Raw genomic sequence first — 20,727 nt, forward strand, 5'->3', positions numbered from 1 at the left:
TTTTCTTTTGATACCATGCTTAAATGCAAACGTAACGTGTATGACTCATTGTGCTCAAATAATTTTAATTAAAAATTAGCCAAGTGTTATACAAAAATATATTTCCTATGATTTCTTTTCTTCTAATGTGCATTTGAAAGGGACAATACCAAGCTAACTGGTGTTACTATTTCTCTTCAAACTCAAATAAACCAAAGCCTATATACCATAATATGCAATGAAATCAAAACTTATTCAAATATTATCTCTTTTCAGCCATTTTTCCCTCTACTGCTTAGGTTTTACTTTCGTGCATAGGTATAAAAGAGTTTTGTCATCATTTTTTATATGAATAAGCAATAAATACACACTTTTCACACATTAATAGAGGTATGCTAAGGCAAATCCTCAAGCCCTACCCTCATTATACATCCACACACACTCTCTCAAATTTTGATAATTTTCCACACATTCAAACTAATTTATCTCCTTTTAGCTTCAAAAATATTTTTTCATGATTTATAAAATTTATTTGAATGTTATTTTTTTAAAAAAATTGACTCGTGTGACTAGTATGGATTGTGGTCCATCAGTATATGAATTATTATTACATGCAAGCAACATTGAACTCTCAAAATCCAAAGAAAATCTCATTTATGCATGAAATTCTACATCTCAAATTTTGTAGTTTTAATTTATTTTACATAAAAAATTGAAAGAAATTGAGTTTTTAATGATGTCAAACATCACCAAATATAGCTCAAACATTTTCAATTATATTTCACAATAGACATAAGAGATACGACATAATATCTAATAAATTAGCACTTACACGAAATCTCACACAACACATCATATTTCAAAAAACGAAGTCTTTGACACCATCACACAGTAGCTTATGCTAACCTTCACACTTCCTCACTCTATTCCTTACATCTCGTCCTCATAAAAATTGATACCCATTCTACCCTCATCATCTTAGTCCATACGAACAACAATTATGGCAAGAGAGAAAGAAAAAAGAGAAAGACTAAAATCTAAACTTTTCATACATTGCATCAAATCTCTTACTATTTTGAGCAACTTATTTCTTTTCTTTACCTCATGAAACAAAGTTGTAGAGACATTTTCCAATAAGAAATTTTATTATAGGAAACTTCAATGATTAGGTACTACTTGAATGATGGGTACTTGTTCTCATCTAGCTTCTTAAACATTGGATTTTCATTTTTCTTAGCTATTACAATATAATTGAGTTTTAAACAACAAGCAAAATTTCTACAATCCTTCACAAGATATGTGCAATAATGAATTAGGTAGTCTTTTTCATTGATTGCTCAATAATATATACAATCTACAACCTATTCGCAGATATACCTTGTGTTCTCTTCTTGACAAACATACAAAAACTTACAGATTTAAAATGTGTAACTTGTGATTGGTGCATATAAGAATGACTGACACAGCCAAAATTAAAATATGCCTTGAAACTTTTATGTACAACCTTGCAAAGCTAAAATGGAACCTAAAATCACATGAGATGGCAAAAAACATGGGCAAAGTTTCCGAAAGGACCTATCTATAGAATATATATCATTCTAGTTGCACACCAAATCTCACAAAGATATGAGATTTTTTCTTGACCCTTCTTTTAGTACCTCCACGCATACTATCCAAGGGAAAGGGAGAAAGAATGGGAGAGATTTTTACAAATTACTTGCTTCGTTGAATCCTTGGTTCTTCTCTTTCACTTCAACCTAAAAAATTAACCTATCTCAATGGCATTTCTTTGATACCATGTCCCAAATCACATGGTAGGGAAACCTTATTGACCTACTGCACCAAACAAACACAACAGATATAAGAGAAAGCTCACTCAAGAACACAAGAAGAGATCTGATGGAGACCACATGTTTTCTTACTAGTTTTTTTTCCTTCTTCCTTAGATAATGTAATGTATACAAAGTACAATGAGATACAATATGAAGGAAAGTGGCCTACCAAGTCAAATAGTGCATAATTAACTATACTAATCAATTGATGCTATGATTATGGTAGTTATAGACATGTATAACTAACCAAATATAATAAGTGATAAGTCAGTGGCCATGTGAGAATCATAATGACCACTAATGTGCTAAGTGTAGATGTGTGGATCCATCTAACTAGGCTATCCATCATCAATGTCCACACTCTTTACTTACTTTCTCTTTAGTCTTCCTCTCTTTCTCTATCTATCCCCTTCCTCCACTCTTTCTTCTTTCTCCAACTCTACCTCTAGTCTCACTATTTTCTAATAATGTCAAATTTCTTTCTAATTTCAATGTTCAATTATTTCTAATAATCACAATGTGAAATTCATTGTTCTTTGTGACTCTAATTTTTATTTTTATAAAAAATTATATTATTATGACTTAGATAAACTAATATACTATAATCTTTGTTAGAGAAAAAATATATTTGTTGGAAGGTATTCAAGATACTTGTAGAAAGAAACCCTTGAGCTTCCAAGATCACAATTGGTCATACAAATTAATGAGTGAATACCCATGCACAAGAAAGATCTCAATGCTAATCTTCAAAGTTCATATCTATGTCAGTATGCATACACAAGAGTGAGTAGAGAGGGAGTTGAGAGAGTATGTGCCTTTGTGTTTGTATGTTCACACACACAAAAAGATCCTTGAGAAGGAGAGATAGTGCATGTGTTGAGAGAGAGAAATAGAGAGGAATACCTAGATAGATATGAGAAAAAGAGTATCTGTTATTGCACTGGTAAAAAAGCATAGAAGAGGAGAAAGATTACATGTACCTAGCTTTCCCATTGTTACGAGCAAAATAGTTGATGTATCTAGTAAGCCACCTACTTCTATGACTAACCCTGTGGTTGCACCTGATTTTCCCACTATTAGAGAAGATGTATTAGATTATTGATCATGTTGACGGTCGCAAAATTGGATGAGAAAGGACAAGAGGAAAGGGGACATGCAATAACCCCTAAACTAGGGAAAAGATGTATGTGGTGTGACAGTTTGCAGCATAAAAGGAAGGATTATGCTGCTTATTAGGAGGCCTTGGCATGACAGATCATCTTTTGGAAATATTGCAAGATCCATGCACAAGAAACGGGATTGCCTCTTGCTTTTAATTTTGGAAACGGAGGCATGCAAAAGTTGAAGAATTGGTTGTCCAAAATGCTTATGCGGCTGTAGATGCTTTTACTTTTGGTCTATAGTTGGATAGAATGTCTGGCCAATGGTCCGAAGAGGCTACAATATGGACACAAGATTTGCATGCAACTGAAAAGAGAAAAGTTACTGATAATGAAATTTCTCATGCAGGGCAAGACATTCGTGACATAAGTGGACAAGAATCACCAGTAGATGCATATTCAATGTATGCATATTTAACAAAGGTGCTAAACAAGGATGTACTTGTGGAAGAGAAATGAAAGAAAGATGAAGATAATGCAAGGACATCTAAAAGAGTGACAGGAAGAAGTGTGGATCAGCCTAAAGCTACAAATGAGCCACCTCCGGAGCATGTTATGGAAGAAGTTGGTTAGGAGAAAAAATAGGATAGCAAAGAAGAGGGAAAAAAGAAGGGCAAGCAGCCAAGATATAAGCTGTAGTCTGATATTGAGACAATCATGGATCTTAAGAAGGTTCTTGAAGAATGGATCTTAACCAATCGGGTGGAATTAACCTTGGGAGAGGTGGTTGGCATCGCCAAGTGGGAATTTCATTAAAAAATCATTGACATGATTAAGAGGAAGTGTCAATTTCTTAGTGATACCACTAGTGCATTGCTAGAATTTGAAGAGGAAACTAGTTTGTTGGGTATTTGGGATGAATATGAGCATGATGTAAGTATTGGTTTATCTATGTAAGATATTACTAAACAGTGGAAAGAATGTGGAAAAGAGAAAAAAGTGGTTGAACATGCATGCATTGTCTTGTAGCAATATGCATGGTGGAGTAAGAAAGATTCAACAATATGGGGAAGAGACTCCAAGATTTGTTCCTCAAAGTCATTATACAATAAATCACTGGGACAGGGCTACCAATGAAACAATAGTGAAAATAGGGGAGTGTGGAATTCCTTGTGTTGCTATGATTGACCATGGGTTTAAGATTAATGTCATTGAGTATAGATCGTATGAGAATGGTGAATGGCCTATGGACACTGATCCAATGCGCATGAGGGCTACAAATAATTATTTAGGAGAGCTCTATAATGCATTTCCTAATGTAAAAGTGACAATTGGTGATGTACAAGAAGAGCAACACTTCTTTGTGCAAGATAATTCCTCATATGCAGTGATTTTGGGACAGCCGTATATTACATGTTTGTGTATGGAAACAAAGGTACTTGATGATGATTCTGCTTATGCAAGAGTCAAAAGCAAGGATGGGAGGAAAGCACTCTAATTTCTCACTGTTTGTGTTAATCATCCTAGGAATTGGGATATTCTTAGAGAGTCTCCTTTTCCTCTAAATGCAAGGGAATTCAAAGACCCACATTTTCATTGAGCACTACTATAATGCAGGGCTATAGTAGTGTTGTTTAGAGGATGTACTCACCTCTTGATGGAATGACGCATGTATTTACTACCATTATTCTTAGTTTACAGGAAATAGTTCATGTTAGTTTAAGCCTATGGAAGCTATGTGCAAGGCTAAATGCATATCTATGAAACGGGCTACTAAGGGATTGAGAGCATTAGGGTTGTTAGCTGAAAATGAAGGCATTTCAAGCATTGTTTATAGATTGAATATTATTGACACTATGACTGAAATTTTAGTAACTATACATGAAGAAAAAGAGGCTAAAAATAGAGTGTTGTTAGTATGTTCTTTGGACATGTATGATGTTTTATCATTCTTTGCTCAGTACGAAGAATTAAAATGGGTTGAAGCAATTGTGGAGACAAAGTATAAGATGGTTGATGAAAATGTGAAACCATTTACTTTGCCACTTCCATCAGAAAATGATGGTCTCTATAAAAAAGTGACAAGGCAACCAAGCTTACGGGATCCTAAAGATATAGGTCATTAGTTTAAAACTGAAACATTACAAGAATTGAAAGTTGGTGCATAAGGGTTTTTTTCATTGCTGAAAGAGACTATTTTATGCAGATGTTGGCTAGGCATGAAAAGTAATTTCCATTTCAATCAATTGAAATAGGTTGAGTGGATTCGAATTTTGTCTCTCATGGGTTTTCTAAATGGAAATATTTGCTTGAAGATCTTGGAGCCCTCCTAAGGCCCGTACTCAAATCGTTGGTTTTCCATGCCAAAAAAAAATGGGGCTTTGAGATTTATTCAAGACATGCATCCAATCAATAAAGTGACCGTAAGAAATGTGGGTGTAGGCCCTATGATTGATGAAATTGCAAAGGCTTTTGTAGGTAGAGTGATCTATTCTTTGGGTGATCTTTACTCAGGGTATGATCAGTTTCATCTTGCACTTGTGAGAGTAGGGATATCACAACCATGAAGACTCCCTTGGGGTTAGTTTGGATGTATACTCTCCCACGGGGTGCAACAGTCTCAATGTCACACATGACAAATGCTATGAATAGGGTACTCAAGAATTTTATACTATAATTGACAATGCCCTTCTTGGATGATGTTCCAATCAAAGGGTGTGTGATGGATGAAAGGAATGAAGAGATGGATGCCCATGGGTGATGACAGTTTGTTGTAGACCATATTGTTGATTGTGAAAGGATTTTGATATGTCTAGAAGAGGTGTATTTAACTCTTTCTAGACAAAAGTGAGTCTTTGGAGTTGAAGAGGTTTTGAATATTGAGCATATGTGTGGGCCTTATGGGAAAAGATCATCACCAGTAAAAATAGAGGGGATTGATAGAATGCAAGATATATGCATGAATGTATATGAGGTGCATAGATTCTTGGGTGCATGTGTGTTCTATTTGATATGGATCCCTCACTTTTCACATGTAGCTAATGCTCCATATTAGCTTGAGGAAAGGTTAGAGGTTTCACTCAGAAAGGAAGCATAAAAAAGCAATGAAGAAATTGAAGCAGCTCTTGAAATTTGCTCCTACACTGAGAAATACTGATAATTCACATGGAAAGCCTATCCTTATTACTGTCGATACGAGCCTCATGAATATATGTGTGCATCATGTGGGTTCAAAATAAGGTATTTTTAAAATACCAGTTTTATACATTTTTTACATACAAAAGGGTATAATACAAAAAGGGTTATTTGCATATTGAATAGAAAAGGGTTATGTTTTATTAAGGAAAAATTCAGAGATAAGGATATTTATAAATAGGCCTTGAACGCACATGATGTAGAGGATATACATATAGTAACTTCCTTGAGATACAAGCCCAATTGGGATTGGATGGGAAATTGGGCAAGATGATGAGGAAGGGCAAAGATATGCAATTCAATTTGGTGCTAAAGTATTTATTGAATGATAGAGAAGGTATCCACAAGTAAAAAGAGAATTATGGGGAGTTATGGCAGCCCTTAAATGTAATAAGGAGTATTTTATGGGTGCTTGTGTAGTCATTGAGACTGATTATTTGATGGTATTGGGTATGATTACTAGTTGTGCTACCTTAGAAATTGTTATGCTCTAGTGGATTTCATACATCAAATCTTTGAATCTTGAATTTCAACGTATTGCATGAAGAGATAACCTAGTAGTAGCAGACATGTTATTTGAGGCACACTATGAGAATGAAGATGGGATGATGGATGAGGAGGAAGAAGATGATCTTCTTATAGTTGAAAATGATGTTGGAAGAGTGAATTTAGCAATGAAAGGAGTTGCTACAACTCTAATAGAAGCTGGGATAATAAAGAGAAGACACTTTAGATGTTATGTATATTGTGTAGAAGTGTTTTTGGAAGACAAATATGCAGAAGACTGGTTGAGAATTGGTCAATTCCTCAGTACATTAACAAAGAGAGATGAGTGATTAGATGAGGATTTTAAGAAGATCAAGATCAAAGCCTATGGATTTTTCTTAAAAGATGGATACTTGTGGAAACATGCTAAGAAGAAACAAGTTATGCCATTACAAGTTGTGGCTAATAGAGGTTCACAAGTAAATATTATGCAAGAATTTCATGAAAGATTATGGGCTTGTCAAAGAGGTGTTTAGGGTACTTTTGCAAAGATCAAAGAAAGATATTGGTGGTAGGGCATGTATAAGGAAGTTTCTCACTTTGTGGAAACATGTATGATATGCTAAATGTATTCATGTGTGAGATATCGGGATGGATTGCAGCCCACATATTCCTTGTCTCTTCATTTTAAGTGGGTGGTTGATTTAGTCACGATGCCTATAGGTCTTTGGAAAATGTGATATCTTGTAATTTCCCATGAATAATTGACTAATGAAGTGGAAGGGAGAGCTCTATATACTAAGACAACAAATGCAGTGTGTATTTTTCTCTTAGAAGAGATCTTTTGTCGGTATGGCTATGTGGGAAAAATTAGAGCAGATAGGGGTGAATTGGATGCAGATGAAGTCCAAGATTTCTTTGCACGGTTGAGGAGAAAGCTTTCTTTGACTTCATCTTATAACCTTGAAGGAAATGGAAAAAGTTAAAGAGGCCATCCACCTATTCTAAAGGTAGTGGCAAAGCATGTGGAGAGAAGGTAAAAGTTTGGCAATGATTGCTCTCTTATGCTTTGTAGGTTGACATAACAACTCATAGTGCTCTTATAGGATATATGCCTACTAAATTGATGTATGGTCAAAAAATTATCATGTTGATAGAAGAGATGATAGTCACATGGAGTGTGCTACTTGGAGTTGAATCGAGAGGAGTTTTTTTCCTTATGTATAAGACAGTTGGAAAGAAAGTCAGAAGACATAGAGTTAGTAGTTGCAAAGTTAAGGGCAACAAGGATACATAACATGAAACAGTTTGAAAAAATACATAGATTGAGGTCAAGAACCATACAAGATGGGGATTGGTTACTCGTTTATGATAGCAGTTTAGACAATAGCATAGTGCAATGCATAAAGTCTCCAAAAGATGGTTTGAACCCTATGTGGTAAGACGAGTGTTTGATAATGCTACTTATGCATTAAATGTGTTGGATGGGACATACATAAAACTTTCAGTAAGTAGGGAAAGTAATCTAATTATTCAAGAGGCGAGAATCTACTACCTGTGAGTTGCCAGAATTGGAAGAAATTAGTGGCCATGAAACATGGACTCCCTAAGAAGATATGGAAGGTGAAGAAGCAAAGAATATGGTTATAGAGGATGAAGAGGACTTAGAATCTAGTAACAACTAGGACTTTGTCACATACCGGAGGATGTGTGGATTCGGAGGGGATGGATGTCGTGCCATTATGTGAACACAATGTGAAAAACTCTAAAGTGTATCATCATCTAACTTTATTATTAATCTAGAGAGTCAATGTCATCTTAGGCATTAGTGCTAGTTCCATAGTATGGTTAGTTCCAAAATACATAATTTTTGGAGAAATTTAGCCTATTTTTTATATTTGGGATATTATTTCTTGTAAATATCTTAAAATTTGTAGAAAGCTTCTAAAATAGGGTGACATGCAAAAAGTGAGTTACTTTTTCAGCCAATTTGGGAGATTTTATGCAAAAAGAAGGGCTTCCAAAATCCTTGTTGCGTGATCACAGTTTATAGGCAGCAAACAACACTCCAAACTTAGAGAAAAAGGAGTGAAGTGGAAAAATAATGATCAGATGTCCTCAGGTTTTACTCCCCCTTTAGAGCCATCAAATTTGCAGTCCAAGCATTAGAGAAGAAGCTAGTGTTTGGTGCATGTTTTGGGTCTACAAGGGAGCTCGAGGAGATCTAATGCTTCGTGATTGCTTCTGAGTAGTCCCAATCAATGATTTTTTTCATCTTCTTAGGTTCTATCAATACATAGTGCCTTGATTCATTAAGCTTTGTCTTTATCTTGTGTACCTCTTGTCAATTCTTTTTCTTCTCTTCTATCTCTTATTCTCTACTTCCTTCTCCCTCTGATCCCCAGTGGATAGGACCTTTTGACTAAAATCCCTTCGACAATGTAAAGATTGAGGGAAATTAGTTCGTTTTCTTGTTCTTCCTTTTACTTCTTCCTCTCTTTCTTATAGAATTAACATCATCTTATAAAATATAAGTGTAAGGTTGTACATGTCAATTTAGACATAATACACTAATGTAACAATAGGAAGATCCATAACTATGTTAGCACTACAAGGTATATTTACCCATTGAATCTATAATCAAGATCATTAGTGCATCCTACCAATCATGCCAACCCATGTTGGTGGAATAAAAATATTATATTGGATAGTCAAACATCGAGCTTGTTATGTCAATACTCCTTTGTAAGCTCAACCCCATGTCCTATTCTCTAATGTAGCTTCTTCTTTTCACCCAGTGACTTTGTGAAGATGTTAGCTATGTGCACATGGATGGATGCCAACATATACCGCAGATCTATTGTAAGCAATAGCAGATCTCAATTTCGAGGTAGTTGACACATGTTCATGAAATTCTCAAGACTATTTTCAAAGTCCCCAAAGAGATATAGATAGAACACTCATGATCCCACCATCAATAAGACCATATTTTAAAGATAAGGCTCATTCTCAAGCTAGAGCATAGTCTAAGGATGCTATAAAACCTATAGAACTCAAATAGTAGTGGCTACATACCAATCCAAAGTTGTGGTAGTACCACACAATGATGTATGGCCAAACAAGGACAATGTTTAAGTAAAATATACTTAATATTTTTTTCTTCAGAATCCTTACCTTTCCTTCTTAAATTATGTGAAGGGGCATACACATAGTAGTAAGGTTATACAAATATATTTGTGATGGTTAAAAAGTATTCATAAGATTGCTATATTTCCTTTTAAAAGTGTATTGATTGAGAAATAACTTAAAATAGCCTTAAAAACTTTGAAGCCAACTTTAGTTGGATATTTTCTTTTTAAGAATATAAGAGGTTTGAATGTAAATATGCTTCATGTACAACAAGGATAAAAAAATGTATAACAAAATTGCTTTATGAATGCGATATGATTGCTTTTGTATTTCAAATGTGACGGTTATCTTATCCTATAAACTTGTGCTTGCAATACTCAGAAAGATAAGAGATAATATTGGTTTAGGCCATCATGATCTCAAGTTGGATTCCCCTCAAACTAATAGGATATAATTAGCTAAATAGTATATCCTCAAAAGTTGATAGGATCGGACTATCTTGACACCATTTTAGGGGTCTAGAGTATATTTGAGTATTAACCCTAATGGCCATGGATGTTTAAAATAAATATTGCCTCTCTTTGAACCAAGTGTATTCTTAGCCCACTCTCACCTTTGATCAAGTATAAAGTAACCTCTTTTAGGTAGGTGTTAGATTGCTCTTAGGGGTGATTGTTCCATGCTTTCCCTTTGAGGAGATTTTACAAGGGGATTGTGAATGGTGATGTGCACAAAATTGACTACTAGAGGAATTGTCTCAGGTTTTAAATGAAGTACATCTCAATATGTGGCATTGGAGCAATAGTTTATGGATAATAAATTTGTGAATAGAAAGTATTAATTATGAAAGTAACACCTTTTTGAATTGAATCCTTAATGATTACTTCCCACTAACTTGAATACACAACCATGACCAATAGAAAATTAAGATGAAGAGGTTGTTTGATTGAGAGAGATCTTCCCATTGATATATTAAGTGGTCCTAGGTATAGATCACTATCATAATATGAAGCTATGTTTGAGATTATGGAGAAGATATCTATTCCTCTATTCGTTGTGAAACCCCATCAAGGTAGGTGGTATATGGGTGAATTTTGTCCACAATGTTATCACTAGCATATGGGAATCTATCCACATTGAAATGTTGTGCTTCATTATGAGCTATGTAGGATATATTGGGTGGAAATATTGAATTTGGTCACTATGTACTTTTTGTATGCTACATACAAAAAACAATCACTTGAAATTTGTAGTGAATCAATGCGCAAAAAATTGTGGGCATATTAGCATACACTAGATTTGGTGCCATCATCTAAAGAATAGATATAGTGTCAAGCATGCCAATAACTAAAACTAGATGTTGGGGTTATTCCTAACTAGTGCCTAAGAAATATGTTATCTATGACATTAAGAGAAACCATTAGTTTCTAAGGATGTAGATCTTCATTAGTTCTATAAAGAGAAGATTCATGAACTCATTTTTGAATAATTTTAACTCAATTGGAAATTAATAACTTTTGTAAACTGTATTCACACATACAAAGACACCTTACTATTTCATAACAACTTGTGATATTGTGCTTAATAATTGGGTTAATTTGATAGGCAAGTAATGAGATACACAATGTATGTTTAAGCTTTAGAATCATATGTGCAACTACTTGTTGATTGAGTGTGTTAGAATTTTGAGAGTATGTTACGACTATCCTAGAGAATGTACATCTTTGAACTTGTCTTATTAAAAGATTGGCTTTAACTAGAGTTTGAGTTGTGCAAGGTTTTGGGTAATGCCTTAGAGAAAAAGGTTGCAGTTGGTTCATTAGACTTGACGATGATGAATATAATGAGTTTGACACACTTAAAGGACCTCTTTATCAAGAGATTCTTTGAAACTATTTATATAGATAATTTTCTTGTCACACTAATGAATACCAATCAAAAAGACAAAGAGGACATTTGTGATTTCATTACCCATGGTTTCTAAGAAAGCTTAATGACCTATCAAAAAGTGGTCTACATTGTAATTGAGTCCAAGTTTTGGATATGGTTGCTAGGTGGTGCAAACTAGTTACATGAACTTTGTGGAATAGTAGAGCCTTATCATACCGAGAACTAATATAGAGGTATGCTAGCATCACAGACTTAACAATATAGCATATTGAAAAAAGTAACTACCATTTACACTATTGAGAAAACTAGTTAATCAAGAAAAGAAAATGCTCATATATTCCATCAAGGGTGTATAGGATCTAATCACAAACATTAAAACATAGAGTACATCCCAAAAGCTAACTATTTAGAAGAAATACATGACAATGGGTTGAATTGACTTAGTTTCCCTCGTAGTGTTACACTATATTGAAGAGTTATATGGAGATCATTAGGGTTAAGGAAAGATTGTGACCTAAACAGTATGTCAAAGGAAGAAGTAAAGAGGAAAAAGAAAGGGTGAGGAGTCAAGAGGAGAAGGACAAGTAAGAGAAAGACCGAGAGGAGTTGGTTAGGACCAAGGTTTGACGTTAGAGCCTATAGTGGTGGACTGAGAAAAATGGGTAGATCTAGATGGAAAGGGGCCAGCTTTGAGCGATAGGGAGTGGACTAGAAGGATCCGAAGGCAAGACTATGAGCAGAAAATAGTGGAGGTTGTTGTGCAAAATGATAGTTGTATCTTAGAGAGAGTAGATGTGCATCATGTGCTTGGACATTAGGGCCTTACACTACATCAATCTCCCTTTTAGTTGCTCCACTTTTATTTGTAGCTTAATATTAGACTCCATACATTTTTGTCTCTGTGCATTGATTGGCCACTTTTTCTCCTCAAGAGGTCAGTGATAGATATATGTATGTATCATGTGGGTTCAACATAAGGGATTTTCAAAAATACAATTTTTACACATTTTTGACATATAGAAGGGTCCCATATAAATGGGTTACTTATATATTAAATAAAAAAGGGTTATTTTTTATTAAGAAAAAGTTCACAGATAAGGATATTTATAAATAGGCCTTGAACACATGTGATATAGAGGATATACATATAGTGAATTACTTGGGCTTTTGCATCTCTATAGTGATCTTTGCTCTCCTCCTTGGGATTCTTTTGCAAGGCATGCTTCTTTTGAACCAAGTCAGTAGTAGTAGTGAATGTCTAAGCTTGAGTGCGGGATGATGCTAGGGTTTATACTTTATCTTCACAAGTAATTTTGCCCATTCTTGTTGAAATTTACATTTTTTTTGTGCAAATTCATTTATGACTTCAAACATCTCCAAGGTGCATATTTATAAGACACAGTTTTTGATATTTTTTACATTAATTACTACTTTCATTCTTGAAATTCCTTCATTATAGCCAAAACACCATATTTTTAAAGCTCTTTTTCAACTTTTTCTATATACATCATCTCAGCCTTGCACATGGTTTCAATACTTTTGAATCTTTTTGAGCTATTTGCTATTCACACATGAAAACCAGCTATAGATACATTTTTCCTCTCACTAGGAATAAATAACATCCTCCATGCAACACTACCATAGTTTCCCATTATAGCAATGCCTTTTACAAACCCTTAAATTATTTTATATTTCACTACACTAGGTAATCCTTGAGAGTATCTCCGTTTCATACGTGATTAACACACATGGTCAAGAACTATATTGAGCTTCTATCATTTTTTCTCTTATTAGAAGCATATGCAAAACCGTCATCAAGCAATTTAGTCTCCATTCTCATTGTTGTGATGTATGGATGTCCCAATATAACCAATTACCTACATGTATTCTACAGGAGAAAGTGTTGATTCTCTTATACATCTCTAATAGTCCCCTAAACATTTCGGCATGTAGCATAAAGCTCTCCAAAGGAGTTATTTGTAGCTTGCATTCTCTATCCATGCTCTACATCTCGAGGAAGTTGCTATATATATATAGATATATATCCTCCACATCATGTGCATTCAAGGCCTATATGTAAATATCCTTATCTATGAAATTTTCCTTAATAAAACATAATCCTTTTCTATTCAATCTATAAATAACCCATTTCTATTACACCCTTTTGTTTGTATAAACATGTATAAAAATAGTATTTTAAAAATACATTATTTTGAACCCACGTGATGCACACATATACTCATGAGTAACTTACCTGCCGAGCTCTACATCAACTAGCCAATCAATATTCTCATATAGACTACATGTCATGATACTTATTTTGAACCAATGATCAAGTAATGTGATGCATGGGATCTCTCTTTCTGTCCTTCCAACTATTTTGACTTACACTACAGAGGATGGAAACAAGGATTCTAAAGAACTTCATCAAAGATTTTCCTTCCTAGCAAATGTACACATCCCAATTATGGCTAATTTCTCGAAGTGCTCTACCATGGATCAACATATCCTTCATTTCTTTGTTCATTGAGCACCACATTACTACATTCCATCCAACAAATCACTGTTTCCACTCATTTCTTTCACTTTTGAGAAGCATGCATATAGAACAACAAAGAAAAAAAGAGAAAGAACAAGAGAGAGAAAGAGAGACAGGGAGGGAGGGAGATAGAGAGCACACATATAGAACAACTAAGAGAGAGAGAGAGAGAGAGAGAGAGAGAATGCGAGAAAGAGAGAAACTACAAGCTTGTGCAATCCCAACTTCCATTAATGGAGGAAATAATATTTGTGAATGTCCAAATGACCAAATTTATTGTTACATTTTTCTTGAAATTCTCTTTGAGGGTATAAGTACTTTTAACATCCAACTTTTAAGTGCCAAAAAGCAATGTCCTAGACACCACTTTCCAAGCCACCTATAAATGCTTTCACCCTAATCTTAATCCATGCAAATACTGATGATGGATAACCTGGTTAGATGGATTTTCACCTTTATATTAAGATCTAAGTAGTCATTATGACCTTCACATAGCCACTAACTTATCACCTTTTATATTTGGTTATTTACACCAACCTGCTAGCATAGTTATAGCACTAGTCAATTAATATATATAGTTATATACTATTTTACTTAATGGGTCACTTTCGTTTTTTAATATCATATCTAAAAGTTTTGTATATTATATTTTGAGATAAAGAATAAAGAAAAAAAATAAGAAAATGTCCTAGTCTCCATCTCTCCTTTTGTGTTCTTGAATATGCTTCTTCTCTAATGTATTGTGTGTGTTAGGTGCAACACTTTGAGAAAATCTCACTGCCACACAATTCATTATATAAAGTAAACCACTCAATAATTTGAATTTAGAATCATTGTCTCACCATAAACAGGACCCCTATTGATAACTCTAACTAAAAGTGAGTGGGTTGTATATGGTAGTAGGTCTATCACATTGTATTTTACAATATGAGCAGAATATAGTTGGCTCTACAAGAATGGGCACTAACATCCTAGACCATGCTACAATTGGCACAGACTACTTTGTTGCAATTTATTTGCACCATGAGATTCTTAGGTCCTTAGGTTTGGCCATCTCCTTCAATTTAGCCTCTATTATGGCATGTAGAATCTATGGTTTTCTACCTAAAGGTAAATATTTATATAAGATATTTGAGAAAGAAGAGGAACAAAGAACCCATTATACTTTTTCTATTTTTTGTCTTTTTTTTATTGCTCTAATTTGAGTTTAACTTTATTGAGTGTGCCTTCTTTTCAAAAAGCCATTTTTTTAAAGCTTGTCCATTTTCATTAAAAATCAAAATTGGAATTCATTTTCTTGCTCCAAATTTATTTTCATTCTCTCATCATTTTATAGCACCAAAATAATAGTTCTTCCATGTTCCTTTGCAGATTAGGCCTATTGTACTCTTGGTGTCCAATTGACATGCCATTAATTTGTAGAGTGAATAAATTTTTGAGACAAACACATCTACACAATTAACAAAGTCAAATGGCTTGTTTTATAGTATACATGTTTTCTTGCATTTTAATTTTAAGGGTTAAATTTTATTAGTTACATCTATGTTTAACAATTTATAGATGTGCAAATGAGTTAATAATTTATACTTCAATATCTGGAATGTTTATTTAACAACTTTCACATAATAATTTTCTTGTTTTTAAATTGACATCATTTTATTGTTATCAGCTACATAATGGGGATATTATAGTTGTGACGTGTATGAGGTATTCCTCTAACCTTGGACTAGGATGGCCATCGATTGTGTGGATCATGAAATCACAAGTAAGCCAATTTTTTTCTAAAAAATTCTAGTGTGCCATTCCCTCATATTAATGGAAGAGTCAAATGTTAGGTCTAAGGAGGGTGAGGTGGCATGCAATCACATGAGTAAGCCACATTTTTCTAAAGAATTCTAGTGTGTCATTCCCTCAATTTAGTGGAGGGGTCAAATGTTAGGTCGAAGGAGGGTGAGGTGGCATGCAATCACATGAGTAAGACAAATTTTTCTAAAAATTTCTAGTGTTCCATACCCTCAAATTAGTGGAGGGGTCAAATGTTAGGTCCAAGGAGTGTTATTAGCCACCTCATTGCCTTACTAACTATCTAGAACAAGATGTCTGGTCCCCTTAGGCATACAAAATGGTAGACTCTAGAAGAATAGTAGGGGAATGATAAGTTGGTTAGCAAATATTTTATCATGGAAATTATACTATGGATACTTTACTATTTTACTAGTGAAAGAATGTGTATGCATCAATTAATTGATTTGTGTTGCTTCAAGAAATTGTAGAATAAACCCTATATACTAAATTAGTTAAATAATCTATTTGCATATATCAAAGCACTATGGTACTATAAGCTATTTATTCAACTAAAGCCTATTGAGGTATGCATGGGAAGGGAAGGGTAAAGGTTCCAATGAACCCATCCTATCGATTAGTTGGGTGGCTTTTTCAAATTGCTTTTAGAACTAGAGATAATCTATTCTTGTTGCCTCATACAAGGATAATATTCAAGATAATTATGTTTTAGGAGGTAAGATGTGTGACTATATAATGTGGTAGAGAGGTTGACTCTTAGAAACCTCCCATATCACACTCTCTTTGAATGAAGTGCAGTGTTACCCACTTTGATTAATGATTGGTTGCAATGTGGCCTTTCTTAGATGGGTGTTAGATTGTTATGACTTGTTAGGGTGACCATAAATCATTCCCTATTAGGTTGGTGGTGCTACTCATGGAACCAAGAATTTTTGGTTGAGTACTAGTAAATTACCTCTCTTAGATTTCTACAAGTGGTATGATACACATTATTTATAGACTCAACCACACATACTCTTTTAGTGAAGAACCAATATATAATTAAATTTTTCCTTTCTATGAAAGCTCAATAATGGGCCTACTTTTTAACAACTCATAATAGTGAGACACACACTCTTCTTAATTCCATACTCAGTCATATTCTAGTCTTAAAACTATTTTTCCAATACATAGGGTCAATTCTTAGATCCTTTGATTCATTTACAAACTTGAGACCATAATATATTTGCCCTAGTCCCTCTATATTTCCCATACTTTTCCACTAGAATGAGTTGCCAAAGTATTTTCCCTACTTTTGAAATAGCCTAGGGAGAACCTATGCAAGCATCTACTTTGCCTGATAAGTACTTGCTCAAAGGAAGCACACTAACTATAATACATACCGATAGATTAAAAAATACATAGGATACTTCATTGTGTGGAATGAAATATGCATAGCATACTTCATTGTGTAGATCACCTACATGGATAGTTCATAAAATGGATCTTCTATATTGTTTGTTTTTGCTATGGATTGACTAACCTCTCCTCATTCATTCTTCATATTCTATTAACTCTCCAAATCCTCATTGCTACATAAGCGTGTAGGATTAACTGAAAAATAAATAGTTATTACATAAGTTCTTCACAAATTGTAAGTTTACGAAGGAAGTTTGATAGGTGCTAAGCCTTTCAAAAGATTTGTGTCTGCTCTATCTTAACTAGTTATGACCTTCTTCTTAATATTTGCTGCTTGTTTATCGTGTTTACCACAGCACCACAGAGGAGTGGGAAAATGGAGCAGAGGAGCGGGAAAATGGAAAAAAGAACATAGCAAAAAAAGTGCATGATAAAAGAAGGAAAAGGCGCCTTGTCTGGTAACCAAACCTTGAAAATTTTAAATGTTTGAGCAGGACCCCCAGAAAGTCTCAGTGTCGCCCCAAGAAAGCAAAAGAGTAAAAAGCGCACCATTAAATGTGGAAGTGCTCCCAAATCCTTGTAAAAGAGTGCTAGGCTCGCTCCTGTGCAAATTGTATGCATTAGTTGAGAATAGGATAAATTAGAATGGTGGGAAATGAGAAATGGGCTTAGGCCAATGGCCAGCCATGTAAAAAAGGGGATGACCGCCCAAACAAGGGAGGGCATGTATATAAAGTTCAAAAGTGAATGAGAAGCTCATTCTTGCGTGTGGCTAAAGCTTCTTCTTCTTCTTCTCTTGTTTCTTGCCTTCTTGCTTGTGCTTGAGAAAGGGAGTGAGGGAGTGTGAGACGGTGAGGGAGTGAGTGTGTGAGAGTGAGGGATCATGGAGAAGAAGCTCTCCATCTCCTCTCTCCATCTTCTTCTCTTCTCTTCTCTTCCCTTGTCTCGCGCATGGCTATGGAGGATGGAGCTCATGGGAGAGGGACTCAGGTTTCTTGAGCTTGCCAGAAGGATCTTGGAGCTACCGGTGTGCAAGAGAGAGGAGGGTACTCGATCAAGCATCAAGGTAAGCTCACTACAATCGTAAGGTAGGCATGATGCATCGTCTATGTGAGAGATAGCCATGGCCGCTCGGCTTGAAACACTTGATCAACAAGCGGTCCGTAGGTCTCGGGGTAGAGCTTGTAGCTCCCCTTCATTTTGGTTCCATTGCTGGGATAGACGGAATCAAGCCTTGAGCGCCGCGCGCATCAAATTGAGCATAGGAGTAGGGCCTTTGCGTAAAACGGTGCTTGAGATAGTTAGGAGATTTAGGAGGTTTAATCGTTGAAATAAGTAAGTATCTTGAGTTTTTTTATGAGTGCTTGAGTAGGTAAATACAATCCATGCTTGGTTTTGAGGTTTTTTGTTAGCATTAGGTAGGATAGGATTAAGATTCGAAACTGAAATGGTAGGGTTTTTGCTGCTGTAAATCTAGTTGCAATAAGAAAAAGAAGGCAAAAATCGTGTTTTTTAAGGGGAAAATCGCAATGGGGAAAGGCTCTAAGGTTAGAGAGCAATGCTATGTAAGGCTAGGGTAAGGGGAGAAGAGCTCATTTGCATTCTGACTTAGTTGAGAGAGAGCAAGAGAAAGTGAGAGAGCTACAGGCACAGGAGAGGAGCGGACGCCCTTCGATCACACTTCCGGGGTGCTACAGGTATACAAATCTCTTCTCTGGCATGCCCTTGTGTGTATTTAACAGCCTAGAATAGCTAATCATCAACATAACACTAGATTCGTCACCATTTTCATTGTCGGAAGTGCACCGACCCCGACGTGTTCAAACGTTCGAACCCCAGAATCGTGCAGTTGGTTGCCCCGAACCTAGAGTTCGGCATTCGGCCTTCGGGCATTTGGCCACGTGCTATTCGGGCTTCGAGCTTCGGTCGCCCAAACGAAGGCCTTTGGGCTTTGGAGTTCGGCCTTTGACCCATCTAGCCATTTGGGCTTCGGCAGTTCGGCCCCTCCGAATTCGAGATTTGGCCATTTGGTGTTTGGCCGGCCAAATTGGCCCGCCCGAACCTGGACATTCGGCCCAACTCGAGTTGCCCTCGGAATCGGCCATTCGGCTTTGGCCCTCAGACTCGACCATTCGGCCTTCGGCCCCGGCCGAACAAGACATTCGGACTTCGGCGGTTTGGACACCGATTTTGGGATTCGGACCCTGCCATTCAGGCCAATTTTGGCCAAATGCATTTTTTTACATTATTTTAATAATTTACGCCCAGACCCGCGTTACAGACACTAGTGTGACCCTGTAGGTGCGAGAAAATCATAGAAAACTTGGCCGTGTGGCTAGGAAACCTAGCAGAGTGTGTTGTTGCAGCCTAGTTGCAATAGCGGACCTAAAATCAGACCCCCACATACCTAAGAGACGCAGCAGAGACCCAGATTTTAACCAGGCAGCCATGTGCTAACCTCATACCCAGTGGCCAAGAGCTGAAGGTAGCATTGACATCGCACTTGAGTGCCGTAATCCTGCACACACAGTAGGCCACATTGGTTGTGCCCTAAAAGAGCAGAAAGCCTGATTTCGTACCAAATGCACAGACACCACACTGAGTGTACATAATTTGAGGATTGGTTGTAATAACAAGGAATACACTCGAACATAATCATTCAAGGAACCCACCAATAGGAGTGAACCCCAAGACTTAGCAAACAAACAGGGTTAGGACCTAGGAGGACGTTAAGTGGATGTGAGGATCCAGAAGACGACAACATAGAGGATCGGGTGCTGCCAGAACTACTCGAACTGATCGACGGCCTTGTGGAATTAGAGGCAGAAACAATGTCAGGATCAAGAGGCGACCGAGGAGAGGACCTAGGAGAATTCCGAGTCTCAGTACAGGAACTAGTCCATGACTACGATTTACTTACTAGGGCCGTGATCAAGGGCAGACCTGTAGAAGAAGTGGTAGTAAGCCTCGAAGAAGAGAGAAGAGCAATCAGGAGAGCGCTAGAAGGCATAATTGCCTACAACCACGAGCAAAGGGCTAGAAAGCTATAGCAAGATGTAGATATGTACGAGGCTAGAAGGGTGCTAGACCTAGTTGGGGTAGCCAAATCTGGACTGAATAAAGAGAGGGAACGGGCAGCAGAGGCTGACGTGACATTGAGCAAACTTGTAGCCAAGCAACTCATGGACAATATGTCCGTTGAGCAGAGTGCTACAGCCCTAGCCACCGCACTACTCTCGGGATTGGGAGTCACGCAAGGGGCTAAAGGGCAGGTTAGAATCCCTATCGTAGCAAAAAAACTAGTGAAGTATGAGCCTAGCAATGGCCCATACAGCTTCATGGAGCAGTTCGAGCAAGTATGCGAAGCAAACGGTCT

The sequence above is a fragment of the Lygodium microphyllum genome, chromosome 22 (assembly GCF_053477565.2).
Source record: "Lygodium microphyllum isolate KBCC chromosome 22, Lygodium_microphyllum_v1.1.10, whole genome shotgun sequence".
Classification (NCBI taxonomy): domain Eukaryota; kingdom Viridiplantae; phylum Streptophyta; class Polypodiopsida; order Schizaeales; family Lygodiaceae; genus Lygodium; species Lygodium microphyllum.